Source organism: Lagopus leucura, unplaced genomic scaffold (assembly GCF_019238085.1).
Source record: "Lagopus leucura isolate 7727_CA_CO unplaced genomic scaffold, USGS_WTPT01 Super-Scaffold_100157, whole genome shotgun sequence".
In the NCBI taxonomy this organism is placed as follows: domain Eukaryota; kingdom Metazoa; phylum Chordata; class Aves; order Galliformes; family Phasianidae; genus Lagopus; species Lagopus leucura.
In genome coordinates this window covers 9,281,204-9,295,837 of record NW_024962334.1, presented here as the reverse complement: position 1 = coordinate 9,295,837, position 14,634 = coordinate 9,281,204, and the positions used below count along the sequence as shown (strand labels likewise).

General features: G+C 41.7%; 1 protein-coding gene and 1 long non-coding RNA gene across 6 annotated transcripts in view; one reads left to right on the top strand and one right to left on the bottom strand.

Annotated features, from left to right (window-relative positions):
* The window catches only part of TMEM108 (transmembrane protein 108), a 153,625-nt gene that overhangs the window by 100,240 nt on the left and 38,751 nt on the right, over positions 1 to 14,634 (top strand). The window lies entirely within an intron of this gene.
* On the bottom strand, positions 1,955 to 13,734 carry LOC122189575. Of its 2 annotated transcripts, XR_006181870.1 has the most exons (6): positions 11,734 to 13,734; positions 9,981 to 10,107; positions 9,377 to 9,891; positions 5,654 to 5,746; positions 4,692 to 5,241; positions 1,955 to 3,513 (listed from the first exon to the last, which is right to left on the bottom strand). It is a non-coding gene; the product is annotated as an uncharacterized LOC122189575 (long non-coding RNA). The 2 variants fall into 2 exon arrangements; XR_006181869.1 differs by lacking the exon at positions 11,734 to 13,734 and having other exon boundaries at positions 9,981 to 11,722.

Sequence of the window (14,634 nt, the reverse complement as noted above, 5' to 3'; positions counted from 1 at the left end):
ATTGGGGAGATATGACCTCTACTTGAAGAATGTAGGCCAGTTCCTTTAGCACAACCATAATTCTGCTGCCTGACTCATCAATTGCTGTGCTGCCTGTTGTTCTCTAATGCTGTACACATGCATCGTGCTGCACTGACGCAGATGCAGTTTATTAAGCCGCTTTCATCTCTGGTGAAAGTAAATGCTACTGCTGGTGCCTGCTGCAAAGTCATCTGTATCGGCAGAAAAGGTTCTGCTATTGTTGTCATATTATGTGCCATAATCCTTCAGAGCTCAGAAAGGAGAAGGTGCTGCTAGCTACTGCTTATATTGAAAACGGAGCTGTTTTGGGATTGCCCAGTATGCATTTCTGGATATGTATATACATAAATAAATTTGGTCCTCAGCAGAATGTGTCTTCTACATCAGTAAATTCTAAATATATAATTCCACCTTGTTTGCATCAGTGGGAGTAAAGCACAAATTTGAATGAAAGCACTGCCTGGTGTGGGTAGATGTCTCCATCCCATGCCGTGTGATTTCTTCAGCCCTGATATATTGAACAGACGCACCTTGTGGAACAATTGTCCTCTCTAAGCCAGCAGCAAACTAATTGTGTTTTGCTTCCCACTGTCAGGTCGTTTCTTTCTTATTTTATTTTTAGTGGGAAGTGTAAAAGAACCAGGTGGTGCCTGACAAAGGGCAAGATTGTGAGATTTTGTCCAAGTAATAACCCAGAATATACATGTCTGAACAGGCAATTTATTTGTATATGACTTTACCATGCATTTCGGTGAGCAAATTCAGCACCTGCTGCATTTACCCTTAGCTACAAAAATTGTCCTTCAGGGGCTCAGTTTAAGCCTCGGAGATACTTTCTAGCCTTAAAAATTGTGGGAAAAGCTCAAGAATGTGGCCTCTGTGTAACAGGATACCTTGCTGTGGAAAAGCCTTTGGGGTAATTGGTCTCCTGCTCTGTTTTGTGGCGGCTGATCAGCCGCCCTGATCCGCATGCTGACCCTCCTTGTAATCTCATCATTGGCCTATGCAGATGGCAGATGATTTCTAACAGAGACGTGTACACGTGTGGATTTTGCTAGCTGGATTTTGCAGGAAGGTTTCCTGGCTCACTGTTCTCACCAGAAAGTCTCTATTTCTCATCATAACAAGATCTCACTTCTGGGAGTTGCAGCTGTTTCCAGCTTCCATCAGTCTTTAAATTCCCAAGTCAACAGAGGCTGTGAGACAGCTCATTTAATGAAAGCCAGTTCAGCTCAGGAGCAGTATCTTGCACTAGAGGCTGTGCTTGTGCTGATTTGGAGTTCTCTTGGAGGGAGACCTGAGCTAGGATCCACTGTCCTTAACACTGGCGAGAACTAGCTCTCATTTTTAAGAGGGTCCTGATCTAGTCTACTCCATGGTGCCTTTAGGAAGCTGGTAAGAAAACTGGTTTGTACATACACTAGACAATGTGTGTGTGTGCCAAGGTCCAAAACACAACCGTGCTCCATCATATTGCTCCACAGCTCCTTTTTGTGTGCAAGCTGCAGTCATTCACTGGGAAAAGGGGGGAATGTGTGGCCTTCAATGCCTGCTGCACTGTCTGTATGGATGATAGGCTTTGTTTCTGCTTAAGTTTGCAAATAGCATGAAATGCTGTCTTTGACCAAATAGGAACTACCCTGTTCATCTTCCTGGGCTGCTCACTAACGTGGAAGCCATGAAAGCATGGAATGAAGCTCTGAAAAAATGAAGTAAAAAATTGGGAAAATTCTCAACAAGCAAGCAATAGTGTCCAAATTGTATGAATCACTGTATTTTAAATAATCTACAGTTTTACATAAATGTTGTGTTATTGAAATATTTTGTAACGGAGTTTGAGTGGAGCAAAATTCCTTGATGAAACCACTGGGTAACACACACAAAATCAAACTAAAAAGAGTGGTTATGTTCCAGTATCTGCCCAGCTCCTCAAGACATGGCCATGTTCATGAAGGTGCTTGCTGGTCACTTCTGCAGAAGGGGGCCCTCTCCTGACCATTGGGGTGGAGGCCTTGCAGGTGGCAGTGGTGCATCGTTCCCTGCCCACTGCCATTCCCAGCACTGAGGTAGGTCTGCCTCAGGTCTGTCACTTAGTGTTGCTGCTTCTTTCAAAAAATTCACCCAGAATTTGCATGAGACAGTTTTGTGTAGTGAAACACACCAACAAGTTTGTGTTTATTGTTTATGGAGGCTGTGGTCTCTTTCAGTTTGGTCATCCACTTGAGGTGCTTCTGAGCATCAGCCTCTGCTTCAGAAGTTGTTAACAGCCACCAGCTGAATGTCCCTTGTATAGATTGTGCTGTATCATCAGATAAAATGGCATTATCAGGTCCAAATAATGATCCATTCAGCACCGTATCCTGATTAGGCCCATATGAAAATATTCTGAAGCCTGTTATCTCATCATGGTCTTTTGCAGTGGATGAAGGCAGACCTACTGTAGACCTCTGGCTCAGTATCAGAGCAAGCTTTGAATACCCTTATGCGGGTATTTTCTCCTCCACATAAGAAAATTTATCCTGTGGGCATGTACAAAGAGTCACACACTGATGGATAAGCAGTATTCCTGCTGTGTCCTTTTTGGGAGCTGTAATTATTACTCACAAAGTTACTGGATAGCCTGCTGGGATGGTATTTAATGTTACCTCATGTGCACAGAAACTGATTAATTGAATGCCTCTATAAGTAGGCATTGCATTTCAATAGTATTTTATTGTTTTGTCTCCCCTCTATTGGGTACTTGGGTTTTTTTTTTAATTGCTCTACTATGTCATGATCATTTGTGTCTAAGGAAGAGGGAGGAGATCTAAGCCTTCAAAGTCTGCCTGAGACCATGCCCTGGCTTCTGTCAGAGTGTGCACTGCCTCAATTAATGCATATCCTGGAGGTTAGTTCTTAAGCTGATGTGACTGAAGATTTTCCTCCCCATCTAACCCGTACGTCAGATTAGTGAAGCTATTTAAAAGGACCCTCTGTCACAAAGGAGAACAGTTATCGGGGCACTTCAGCCTCAAAATCCATATGAGCACATCTGAGCTCCCTCCTCATGTGGCAGTCAGGATCTTGCTAATCGAGATGGGTTAATGGAAAGACGAGTTTGGACTGCTTGCGAGTTAATCCACAGCAAAAATCTAAATTAGCTGTCTGAGGACTGAGAGCATTAGGATATTTTATAAACTTTTAAACTGCTCATGCACTGCCTGTATTATTCTGTGTTTTAAATTAGTCTCATGCAAATCAGCCCCATGGGAGGAAAAAAAGGTTAGTTAGATCCTGATTGCTCACCTGCAGTTGAGCTTAAATGATGTTTTTCCAGGGCTGATTTGCTGTCCTGGACCACAGTCCTGTAAACTGGCTAACTTGGTGTGGTTGTTACAGCTAGTGGAGTACAGTATTCAGATCTGCCTCTATTTATGCTACAGCAAAGGAAGAATATCTTTTTTTCATTTTGGTTTCTTTTTCAGTGGACTTCATCCTGCAGACGAAGTAGATCTGCAAATAACAAGAGGTGGTTTTGAGCTCCCAGAATATCAGTACTTCTGTTAGAATATAAACATGTTCACACTTTCAAAGTGTTTTCTAGTGTCTGGCTGCCTAACATTAGCTTCTAGCAGCATTCATGCGAGTCGATCTGTCCCTCATTATAAATGTCTTTACGGTTTCTCAGCTCTGACTCCTGTGTTAGCTAACCAGCATTGTTGCCTTAAAGTCTGTGACCAGAGGTGTGCATGTACATGCTGACTTCTCTTTCCAGTGGATCTCGGCCGCAACTGAAAATAACCCGCATGCACGGAAATATGAATCAGATGAGCAAGTCCTATTTTTCCTTTCCCCTTGTGCTCCTTAAATATCTTAATTAATCTCAGTGGAGAAAAAATAATAATCAACACTTAAACAAGGAGGTTTTGCTTAAGACCCAGGGGGGATATTTTTTAAGCAGCTCATGATGGTTCAGTCATGTGAAACTCATTTGAACTCAGTGAGAGCTGCGTGCTTAAAACTATGCAAAGCAGTTTGTAATTTGAGCACAAAGCAATGTATAAGCTCTACGTATGAATGATGTCTGCTTTCAGGTTGTTTGTTATCTGCTGAGATGTTTAGATGGGAAGATGTCAGAAATTATAGTGTTTTACTGCAGGAACCTTCCCAAATAGAATGCAAAGCTAACAGCTGCTGTGAAATTTTTCCTGTTTCATTAAGTATCTTTTCCTTTGTCTATTAACTGTATTAAAATCTTTTGACTGTAGACAAATAGCATTATAAGTTCCTTGATTTCTCAAGTGCCCAAAGCGTAAGTGGCTGCCCTTAAAGTGGCTTCAGAGTACTGCATTCTACTCTGTATCCTGGTATAGCACTCTGGACTGCAGTGAGGAGTTCTCATGTAGACCAGGCAGTTTACGTGAGGTCAGCCACACTTTTGTTCAGATTAGAAAGAAGCGTGTCTCCTTCCTGGTCCCTGCGCTGCACTTTGGTTCTCATCAAGGAGCAATCTCAGTGTGCTACCAGTTGCATCCCTGCAGGTGAAACAAAGGTGGAAGAAGCAGCCTGAGAGCACACTGATGCATCTCAGCCGCCTAAGGTGTTCACTCTGCAGAACCAAACTAAAGCTAATCAGAACTAGCCCCCAAAACACATGTAGTGTACATGTTCTCCACTTTACAGCTACCTACCTGTTGCACCACACTGTTTGCCAATATAGATGCAGGCACTTGCTTCCAGAGTCTTCTAGTGCTTTGAGTCAGGTTGGGTTGTGCATGGTCTCCACCTTTTTCAGCATTCCTGATTTAGATAGGTGTTGCTAAAAGGTCACCATTTCAGCTTTGCAGCCACATTAAGCCCCTTAGAGTTCCAAACCAAAAAACACTGCTGTTGTAAGAATTGCTACAGATTCATGCAAGTCAAAGTGAAGATAAAAACTTTTTCTTGGGAATTAGGTTGGCAGGAGTCTTAATGAATGAATGTGTGGCTCTTACCGACACCGGATGCATAATTCAACAGCCATACTGCTTGTGTTATAATCATAATTGCTAGCAAGTGGGAAAAACTTATCCATTTAGCTCATGCATGTTTGTCTTAATTTGCTTGTTTCTCAGTTTTCATGCTCTATCTGATTTTGAGTCTCCTGTTGTCAGGTGTAATTAGTTCAGGAGTCTCGGTCAGCAGAACCAAATGACGACATTTTCAAGATCCCTCTTGACACAGTTCTTCAAATCCTTTTGCCTGTGATAGAAAATGCACTTAGGTTAACTGGGTAAATGCTTAAAATAATTGAATAAAATCCATCTTTGAATATAGAATATAGAAGTTCAAAGTAAATGGTTTCAAATTGGGAGATTAAAATAGAAATGCTACATAATGGGTCCTGAAGGAACAGGAAAAAAATCTCCTTTCATTGTGGTGAAACACAGAGTTCTTTCAACTTCCCTTGAAGCAATCTTGGAATTTTTTCATCTTTCTATGTTTTAAGCAATAACAATGCAGAGTTAATACTACGCCAAGTGAGATAATTTATCTTTGTCTGATGGCATATTTCTACTAAATCTACTTAACAAATTTCTACTAGCTCTGTCAGCCATAAACACAACTCTACCCTTATGCGTGTTTGTGTCGCTGCTCGTGGCTGTGTGATTACCTCTCTCCTCTGAAAGCCTTCTTTCATAAATAATGGCTTAGAGCTTGGTCATGGCTTCTCCAAAATGTTTGTTGTATCCATCTGATCCTGCTGCTGGGAATAGATGAAAGAATCCCTTTTTAATCAGGAAATGCATATTGGTTGTGCAGAAAAACTATCTGAAGGTATAGTATTTAGATTACAACAGTGTCCAGTTGACCAAGGATTTTCTTGGTGATATAAATAAGCAGAATAATTATTTTGCATGTTCACAAGTAGTGTAAACATGTGTGAAATCCACCACCCAGGCAGGCTTTGTTTTTCCCAGCCCTCTTCCCACTCAGCATTCATTTAACATTGCACCTCTGGAAGTGGTTCCATCTGGTCTTAGTCTTATTCTGAGTCTCTCATGAGCACTTCGTACTATGTATGCCAGTATGTATGCTAGTGAACGAAACATGCCTGGGAGCAATCCTGAGCAATGGGCTGTGGGGCTCTGACACCCCTGGGCTCAGTGGTTTCCCTTTGCCAGAGCAGGGCCTACGTGCGAGCTGCAGTGTGGCTGATCCCTACCATGCTGCTGTGGCAGCCCTACTGAAGCAGTGCCAGCCCCACACCTGGAAATGCTTTTGCTTCTGGAAAATATGAATGACTGCAACCCGTGACCTGGGGATCTTCCCAGGTACTGCTTAATTGATTGAGATAGAGGTAGCTTTGTTCCACATCTGTGGGATATTTTCCAAGGAACGTAAATACAAGGCCCTAAGTCAGATTGACAACGCAAGCATTACGTTTCTCAGAGCTGGTAAGATTTCACATCATTTTTCATGCTGCATGGATGTGGTGCAAGCACAGCAGGGGTGTAAAGCGCTTAGAAGTGAGATGAGATTTCATGTGGTTGCTCTATGGAGCACTAACACTGGCCAAAACTGGATGCCCTAGTCGTGGAGATCAGCATTGGTGCAGCTGTGATGTTGACTGGTTGTGGATTTGCTTTTTCCTAGCTAATTTACAGTGCCAAATTGATGTGGAAATGTGCTGTGTTGAGACCTAGCGTGAAAAATGGAGAAAGATTTCTGGCTTTGTACCAGAATGAAGGGGGAAAGAAAGCAGCTGTATTGAAAATCGTGCTGATTTCTGTTACAAAGTTTTGTTTACTGCAGTTTATCTACTGCGGTGCTGTGATCTACTTTGATATTAAATTATTAGTATATTAGGAGAGAGCTCGGTGCAACGGTTTTTGTCTCTTGGATGGGGAATTTGCACTGAGATAAGCAAGAAAGTGTATTACTTCACAGCCTTCTTGAGGAAGGTGTTTAGTTGCCAGATGTTTCTTATTTTCATTAAAGAATGAAGTCTTTAAATATAAATTTAAATAAGTGGCAAATTCTCCTCCCTTTCAAACCAGTTATTTTAGCATTTTTAGAGCATTAGTGCATTTTTAGGATAGTTTCCAGTGATTAAACAGCATGTAGTGAGTCAGAAAGTTCAGACAATATTTTGCAATGATGTATTGTAGTAAAGCGTGTTTGAAGTTAATATACATCCACTGAGATGTATTTAATGTGGGCAAAAGAATTGCAACAGCAGCAATAGGTCCCATTCTGTTGTGTTGCAGTGTTATTCCACTGTAAAAGATGGTAACAGTAGCTGGTGCTGGTTTTTGCTGAATAAAACAAAAATGCCAGTTGGTTATTGGCTCGTCTCTTTTGGATGCTATCACCTTTGCTCGTTGTCTGTTGGTAATGAACATGATCAGGCATATGAGAAAGATGGAGAATTTGGCTGCAATGAACCAGAAGTGAGATCAGTTGATGTTCTGCTGTTAAACACCCTCACAATAGGGAGCCTCTGACTCCGTTCAAGATAATAGACAACGAAGCTCTAAGACAGGAGCAATTTAAATTACATTTTAATCAACTCTCAGGAGGGAAGAGAGCATTATGTGAAAGCATTAATAGAAAAACAGCAATGTTTCTTATGCTGACTATCATTTGTGTGCATTATGCCCGAACAATCTGATGAATTGACAGATTATCTTCTAATACATTGAAACACACTTCAGATACCCAAAGTTTCTGAGCAAGTTTTGTTTAAAACCTGGTAGAGGAGTGGGGGTGACAGCAGTGAAGACAATGTACCCGCCACTATGTGAATTGGAATGGAGATGTTTTGGTTTCCTCAGATTTTTACGCACCCTATCAATGCTGCTGCAAAAAGCTGTAATCTGTGCCTACACTGGAGACCTGGCCTCGAGCCCAAGGAGTAGGCTGCGTGCTCATGGCGCTTGTCGTTCCAGGAGGAAAACTCAATCAGCAAACATACTGAACAGAAAAATTGTTTTGTGTGAGGTATCACTGACAGAGACAAAACGGTGAGTGCACTGTGTTAATCCCGCTTCTCAGGCTGCAAATGGAAACTGCTGCTTAAGAGCAGCAAATCAATTTGCTAACTGTGGCTCTAGAAATAAGGTGTGCTACAAATAGAAAATTAATGGAAAACGGATAACGTTGTATGGATTGATCAATGGAAATGTAAGAGAAGACAAATGATGTGTAACTTTACTTTTCCCTTTGCTGATCAACTTCACGCCCACATGTAACCAGTACAGGGAAAGGGAGAGATCACATTAATAAAAATTAACCAAGCACGCTGAACACCACTCCTCCACAGCCCTGAGGAATTAGAGCAGGAAGGAGAAAAAATGCTTTACACGAAAAAGCTTGTACTGCCAAGACTTTTGGTTAACATGAAGTAGAGTCGCCCTGTGACTTATGTGATTACCAAACCCACCAGAGTGTAGTGAGGAGATGCTGGGAAAAAGGCAAAAACATAAGCAGGGGCATTAGCAGTGGGAGAAGGGGTGATGGCTGAGGAGCTTACATTGAGCTAGAGAAAATGCTAATATAGGGTGACTTATTTTATGCTCATTGCCATTACTGGGTTCAGTTGTGATAGTGACCAGTGATCTGTATGTCATGATTTAACCTCACTGGAGACCCCAGGAGCTATTCTGGACACTGATTTGGGATTTCTTGCAGTGAAAGAGAGGGAAGAATGTTGCTTCCTAAGGCTGGGCAATGCTAATGAACTTTGGAGGAGACGAAGCAAAAGCAGACCTATTTAGCTCAGAGGTGCGGTCGTGCTGCCAAGGAGAGCTCTGACCAGCATTGGTCTGAATGCCTGCAGCTGTGCCACCCTCCTGAGTGTTCCCTGGTCTTCCTTCTGGAGTAGAACAGCAGGGTGACTCACCACATCTACTATGTGCAACTATGTCTGAATGAAGCTCTAAATACTCATATAAGTGCTCTTGGAGAGCTGGTTATTCTACATGGCCAGAAACTCAAGCAGTATTTCTTGTTCTCTCCAGGCATGGGATGATGGAAAGTCCAGGCAGAATCTGTTCTTTTTGAGCAAGGATCTATTTTTCAGATAATATTTTTCATAATGGTGGGGTTTTTTTAACACATTTTTCATTGAAAATTTTGATTTTGTCAGTATTATTTTGTACTAACCTGTTTAAAACTGAAAACATCAAAGTTTCTTGAGGTTTTGAAGCAAGAGAGAAGCCTGAGGGACATTTCTCTTCAGAAAAAAAACCCACAAGTAGATTATTTTTTTTTTTTATATTCCATGATACCTAAAACTTAGCTGCTTTCTCTCTTTTTCAAAATTGGAAAGGAAAAAAGAGTAATGCAGAGACAGTTAAAAACTGGTCTCATTTATCTTTTAGCAAATATTTACCAAATTCTGACTAGGAGCACTTCTGATTGGGCATTCAGGATTAAGCCATTGCAGATGGAGCTCCTGTTAGTGCTGGCTTACGCTGGCTGCTCTGCAGTCTCTTGCAACTCCTACTCATCAGCACACTCCATCCGCACTGGGCAGCCAACCATCTTCCTGCAGACAGAAGGTTTCATCAATGCTCTTTCCAAAGCCAGAGCATCTTGAGGTTTATCCGGCTTTCTGTCACCGACTGCAGTCATCACAGCATAACTTTGTATTAAGATCATCCCCTTTTCATGAAACAGATCCAATCCCAGCGCCATTGTAGCAACACTGTGTAGGAGCCCTGCTGCCAGCTCTGCTCTTGAGAGGTTCAGCCTTGCACAAGCTTTCTGCAGCCAAGTGTGTTTCTCAGTCTTTGGCAGAGCAGCATGTCTTCACCATGCCTGATATCTTGCTTCTGGTGCTAATAAGAAATGCAGAGTGGTGATTTCCAGGGTGGTAATTGTCCTTCCACTAAACATTCAATTGTCCTACATGCAGAATCAGTTTATAATTAGTTCATAATTGTTTTGGGATGTTGAGTTACATTCTGAGGGGAATAGTTTCTTTGTTTACTTACTTTCCTAAGTGTGAATGAATATAATAAACACCAATCTGCAACAGGTCAGTGTGACCGAGCACAGTGAGATATCCTGCTGAGATCAAATTGCATCCAACACCACCAGATTCGGGCTCCACTTGTTTACCTGGGGAGCAGAGAGAGAACTGGGGAGAGGAAGGTTAGAAAGGGACATTCAGTTGCAAATGTGAGACAAATGGGTGACCTTGCAGATGATGTGTGCAGTTGAGTAAATCAGACAGCATTTAAATGAAAATCCAGGTGATGAAGGAAGGAATGATGCGCTGAGAGGGTGCATGAATCAAATTATTCTGCCTGTGCTGTTCATCTGGCTCTAGAAGCTAAGCAACTTTGATATTCTTGCATCACGAGGTGAACATACTCATCTAGTATTTTGGCTGCTTGAAGTGTCCCTTCCTGGATTCACAAAGGGCTTTTAATCTGGAATAGCAAGTCATCCCAAGGGGAGCACTGCATCTGAATCTTCAAAGATGCTCTTGTCTCATTGGCTGCTAGTTATGCTTATTGGTAGCCTGCAGTGTGCTAGCAAGCAGCTGACATGCAGATTGAGGAGAACAGTTGGGAGATGACACACACTGCTCCCAAAAAGGCAAAAAAAGTGTGAAATACAGCAGAAGCAGCAGCAGAAAAAGACTCATTTTGATGAGAATTTCATGTGCAAATAAAGCAAAACTCAGAACTCATCTCCCAGGTGATTATCTTTGCAGCTAACCCTCCCCTTTCCTATGATGCTTCCTGTTCAGCAAACTTCACCTCTTGTTCTTCACCAGTTAAGGTGTCTGGCAAGATACAGGCATGAGTCTACAGGTGGGCTTTTTGGATGCCATTGTTCTGGTGGTGCCAGATCCACCTTATCTTCACATTGCCTTTGGCAGTAAAGGCAGCACTAGTATAGAATCAGAATATTCTGAGTTGGAAGGTGACCACAAGGATCATTGAGTCCAACTCGTAGTAGTCTGAGGCAGCAGCATCCATCAGCTTGTGGCAGTGGCCAGGACCCTCCAGCCATGCTCTACATGCACAGCAATAATCATTTAGAGCACGAGGCACTGGTTACGCTGGCAGATAACAGCTTAACCTTCTAGTCAGCTTTCTGCCCCAGATCCTCCTCCCAGCCAACACTGGCTTTTTGTGCATCGTTCAGCTTTTAAGTTGCATGTGTTCTTTTCTAGGTGCCATGATGGCAGTTCAGGAGAACTGGGTTTTGCTTCAGCAAACTGAACGCTGCTGACACTTGAAGCGTTATCTGTTTCTTTATACTGATTTCATGCAAACTACTCAATGTCTTACTCTGCTGTTTCCTTCTGTCTGATAAGGACTGCAAGTCAGGTGCTTGGCAGGAAAATAGACAGAGGTCAAATCTGAATTTCACATTTCAGAGAGACTAGTACATCAGAAAAGAGCTGGAGGTCAAAGACAACCTTTGCCCCTTCAGTGTGCTTCTATCTCCTTGACTTCAGAGACGATTTTTTTCTGCACTTCTCCTATGTTTGAAGAAAGCCACAGAAGATGTCAGCAATCACTGAAAAACTTAGGAGAACTTTCAGTCTTGAAGGAAAGCTCTACCAGCTTTCACTGGATGTGCATTTGTACCTCCTACCTCCACAGGAATCAAGGCAGCTGCTCCAGCTTTACACCTGAGTGTGCGAGACCAGAATCACAGTGGAGTTCTGCTGACCAGAAAAAAAAAAAAAAGTACAATCAATTTAAAATTAATCTCTCACTTGCTTACCTTGTAATTCCCTCACATTCTGTTTTCTTTTTCCTCTTTCCTTTCCTTCTTCCTTTTTTTCTTCTCTCTTTTCTTTCCCTTCACCAGCCAGAGGTGTACAAGACAGAAGTGTTGAGTATGATATAAAGAACACGATCTTCATACACTCAGAGTCATGTTTCTGTGGTTAAGGTGATTGTTCCTAGTCATTTCCATTTACATTCTGGCACGAAAATCTCGTGTGAAGATGAGGATTTTATTTTGAGATAGTCATGTATCGTCAGGAATGATAAAATCTGTTGGTGTAATCTCTGCATAGCAGTGCTGAAGTACATTGTGAGATTTAAATAAAAAAAATATCTGTATCTTTTGTATTGATAGGAACTAATATAACTAAATGCACTGCAGTTTTAATTAAATTGTCAGTGTAGTGACAGTGACGTTGAAAAGGTGGTTGCACAGTCACTCCTTTTTAATGACGGCCCTTCTCTGTAATTGGGTTAATTCCAGATTTATGAGGATTAGAAGAGCCATATACCCTACATTCTTTCTTGGAGATTCTTGTAGGAGACTGGAAGTATTGTGTAATAAAGTGAAGCCATAGGCAGGGTAATGATAGATAATTCTCCCTTTCTGAAGTCATGTCTTGTGCCTCCTGGAACATTTTCAAATCTGTTCCGACGTGTCCATCCCTGCAGATGGATCACCACGTGCTGGCCGTGTCATGCACCGAGTTATCTTATAACAACCCTGCCTCTTCACACATCCAAATCCTGACGTCGAAACCAGCTAGGGTCTCACTGCAGCTTACTGGATGGCAGCATATTCATATAGTGAAGTCCCCAGTTCAGGTGACATTGCACACTTCCCCCCACACATCTGGGGGAGTCAGAGTTTAATTGCACTGCCACCAATGGCTGATGCGTATCCAGTGAGGCTGGAGCAGGGCTGGAGTGTGCAGGCTGGGTAATGCATACTGACATCCAATGAAAACCTTGTTCACTCAAGAACACCTTCCATTTCTAAAGTAAAATGCAGAACTGGAAATACAAAGTGGTGATGAATGTCCAGCGCACACGTGCAGCATGGCTGATAGCGTTGCCTGGTGACAGAGGAGGGATGGCAGAGCCCTGCCAGCAGCCAGCACAGCCAGCACAGGTCCTCATCAGGGCTCAGCTTTGGCCCCGGGGGAAGGAGAAGGCCCCACAGATTGAGTTTTAGAGACCGCATACACAGACACACATGTGCAGATACATACGTATGTTTCTTTTTGGAATGCAAAATGCCATCCTGAATAAATAAGTACATGCACGCCTTTTTTAATCTTGTACCAGACACTTGTGTTTTGCAGTGAGGTGCCTACAAAGGGCTTTGAATAACAGCATGTTCCAGCGAGGAAATTTTTCGCATCCTGCTCCTTTGATCACGGTGGCATGGTGAGAAGGAAGCAGACTGTCTTCATTTCTGTAACGAGGCAGGGTGCCCAACTTGACAAGGAAAAACAGTTCTTCCCCTACAGATTCGCTTTTTATGACCGAAAGAGCATTAGAACAATTTATGCGTTTGTAAGTGCGTTAGAAAGAGGCTTGAAAAGAAAATTGGCAAATTCCTCAGGAATCAGCAATTTCTTCACTCCTTAGCATATTCCAATTACGTGAAAATATCATCTGTTTTCCTCGGTTTTCTTTAGTGTGGTTCCCACAGTTACAAAGCTGGTTTCATTTCAGGTTCCTCCTGCTGTACATGAAACTGTTAATCAAAATTTGTAATCATGTCAGTAAGCAAAAACGTTTACTATGGTAACAACTGTACCAAAGCCACAAAAGCTTTAAGCACACTCCTAACAGACCCCAGCAAACGATTTTGGTTTGGCCAATCTTGGTCCCAACCAGAGACCTCCAAGCCCAAAACCATTGCTCATTGCCAAGAGAAGTACATGCTCTGACATTTCCATCTTGTAAGGACAAGAAACAGTTTGTATCTCTCAATTACTCCTAAATGTTTTATTCAAATGTTGATGAAGTTGTCTGGAAAGGGAAAAAAAAAAAAAGAATTTTTAATTTATAAAAATGTAAATAATTACCAAAGAAAACCATGCAACTGCATTAAAGCTCAAAGACCTTCTACTTCTAGCTATTTCTTAGAGTGCAGAAGATTAGAATTAAGAAAAGCTATTAAACTACTGAATACCAGCTTTTAGAGTAACTGTAATCTAATAAAAGATTAGCCCCTCACAACAGATCTGTATATATTGCCAGTACAAGGTTTTTGACTGATTTGTTGGAGGCATCACTTTCATCACAGGCTAATGACTAGATAAATTAAACAAACTCATCATAAAAGGGTTTCAGAATGCTTTCTTGTGGTAATAAAAATTAAATGCCTGCAATGAAAAGTGAAAATATGAATACACAAGAGGGACAAATTATTTGAAAGGAATCGTAAAAATTGTTAGGAGAATTAAAAGTAATTGCACATACAATGGTGATATCTCTCGATGTAATTCTGGCTTCCAACAAACAAAAAATATCAGCTTGGTTTCTAAATTATAGTAGCATTAATTGAAGACAATGAAGAATAAAAACTCCATCTTTTAAAGGCATTTTCAATTTATAGGCTGCATTGTGCTGAGACAGAGTGCTGAATCCACTGAAAATCATTTCATGTTTAAAATCCTGACCCATGCTACTCACTGGAATGATATGCAGCCCCAGTTCTAATTACTTGTGGTACACAGGATCGATGGATTTTCTTTTCACTTGGGATTATCGGGGGAGAAAAGAACAGGGCATGTCTAAGCACAAGACCTAGTGAAATATTACCTAGTTCTTTGAGTAGCAAGGAGGTTGGAGGGACGCTTAGATGCCCTGAAAGGTGCTTTTCTGCAACTCTGAATCCATGAGGTTGAATAGCAGCCAACTC